General features: G+C 34.1%; 1 long non-coding RNA gene across 1 annotated transcript in view; it reads left to right on the top strand.

The window, feature by feature from the left end:
• The first annotated feature begins 235 nt into the window (after positions 1 to 235).
• The window catches only part of LOC112156909, a 14,587-nt gene continuing 12,618 nt past the window's right edge, over positions 236 to 2,204 (top strand). The window contains exons 1-2 of the long non-coding RNA XR_002921066.2: positions 236 to 1,514; positions 1,863 to 1,931. This is a non-coding gene — a long non-coding RNA (uncharacterized LOC112156909). The remainder of the gene's footprint in view (positions 1,515 to 1,862; positions 1,932 to 2,204) is intronic.

The raw sequence follows: 2,204 nt of genomic DNA, 5'->3' as shown, positions 1-2,204 counted from the left end.
CAAAGGACGCAGAAGAAGCACACATCGCAACTGTGGAACAAAACACAAAATTTATTCAGCAGAACTAAATTAAGCAAGTGGGTGAGAAATGTAATTATGTTCATGCTCCTAATATATTGCTGAGGGTTTAATGAGATTGTTACAGTTTTGTGTGTTTGATTCTGAGCTCAAAGACGAGCTGAGCTTTTTTCCACAATCTTTTATTTTCAGAGGATTTAAAAAAAAAATCAAACTAACAAGACTGGCTGACGCCACAAAGGAAGAGAAATGAGAGTCGGCTAGAGTAAATCTATTAGGGCTCACAGTGAAGGCTGGAGAGTCTAAAGCAGGAAAACCGGGTGGGAACCTCCAGTCTGTTAGACTCTAAAGCTCCAGGACCTCACACCACAGCAGTTCATTTATCAATGATTGTTCCTGCGTGTGGGAACAAAATAAGTTCCTGTTTTGTTTGGTTTCACCATTGCTTAAGCCATATCCGTTAATGTTTGGTGTTCCTCAAGGATCTGTCCCGGAACCACTAAATTATTATTATTATTTATTTATTTTGTTTATCAACAATTTACTAACATATGCCATATTTAGCACCAACATAGTTCCACTCCTGATAAATTTTGAGATAATTTCAATAATATTTCAATGCCTTAAATCTCTCAGATTCTTTTAGGAAAATATGAACCCTCATTGACCCTGAAATCTTCCGGCACTGGTTTACTAACCATCCCGACAACAAAAACCAAAACTCACATTGCCTGAGGGTCACAGATATTGTTGATGTTTTTAAAGAAACTACTTAAAAGCAATGTCTTTCACTGGACTTTTAGCTAAATATGTTCATGTTTGTTTTATCAAACATTTTTTCTATTGGATTTTAATTAATGAAAATTTATATTCTTTAGTTTTATTGTTTTATCTTATTTATTTTGTTATCTATTTGGGCATTGCCCCTTTTTGCAATTTTTCTGGCAAATCTTCTGTGATTTCTTTTGTTACAAGTTTGCTCTATCTTTTTTTCCTTTACTTTAAAAGCATTTGTTGTTTGGCTTCCACAAGCATTTGTTTAAACTTTTAATCAATTATTAATTTTACTTGCTAGATTTTACATCCACAAATGCACATTTTCCAACAAAATTCCTAAGTTTTCTTTATTTCTGGTGGAGGCCAAACTATATATTGAATCAATGGTTTTTTAAACCATAAGGCTTTGTTTTAATATAAAATAATTTAAAATGTAAACTGCAATTTTTTTATCCTACTTTTTTTCACTTTTTGATGTTTTTTGTTTGTTTCTGCCCCTGACATGTTATGTAATTCTTTTGTAATTTAATGTACAATGTATATTAAAAGCTATTTTTCACAGTTTTTTGTACTGAAACTGCAGTTTACAATAAAGTTTATTAAAAAAAAACAAAACAAACAAAAACAAAACTCCTGCTCAAGATGGCTGCTACAGGAACAAGAAGGGGTCATTCTCTCACTTGCAAAAAGCCAAAACTTCCACCAGCTTTCTTCTGCAGGTAACATTCTAAACTGTCTCCAGTCTACAAAATGCAGAAAAACAAAATGATCTGATCTTATTTACATGCTGTGAGTTCAGGCCAGAAAGGTTGCAGATGCTCCCTCACTACCTGATATGATAAACAAAACAAATTCTTAGGAACACATTTTTTACATATCTGACAAAAAATAGCAAACCTTTCACAAAGGACACCATCTCAGGTCGAAATCTGGCATTATGGTAAAAATATTTCTCCATTGTGCTCCAGCTTGTGATAAAACAGCCTACTGTTGTTGCTATGGTAATGCTCCCTTTGTAGAGGCCTCCATCTTGAATAAAATGTGACTTTCCTGCCATTTTGTTCCAGTGCACTCCACTTGTTATTGTGATGCCAAATTGAGACTTCAGCAGTGCAACAGACGAGTGCAGAGAACAGGTATGCAGACGCATGACTGCAGTTCAGTTTTGGTATTTAGACATCAGAGGAGAGGCTGGAAAATGTGTGTCAACAACATTTTTATACTTATTTTCACACCAGAGTCCATTTTAGTCATGAATCAAAAATTGACAACTAAAGTTGTGTAAAATATGTGTTCATCCACATTGACTTTTCTTCACTTTCAATCAGTGTTGGGACTAACGCCGTTTAAGTATAACGGCGTTACTAACGGCGTTATAAATCAAGTAATTTAGTAATCTAACTAATTAC

Source organism: Oryzias melastigma, linkage group LG1 (assembly GCF_002922805.2).
Source record: "Oryzias melastigma strain HK-1 linkage group LG1, ASM292280v2, whole genome shotgun sequence".
Classification (NCBI taxonomy): Eukaryota; Metazoa; Chordata; class Actinopteri; order Beloniformes; family Adrianichthyidae; genus Oryzias; species Oryzias melastigma.
The sequence above is the reverse complement of the archived record's forward strand: the minus strand, read 5'-3'. Positions and strand labels throughout refer to the sequence as shown.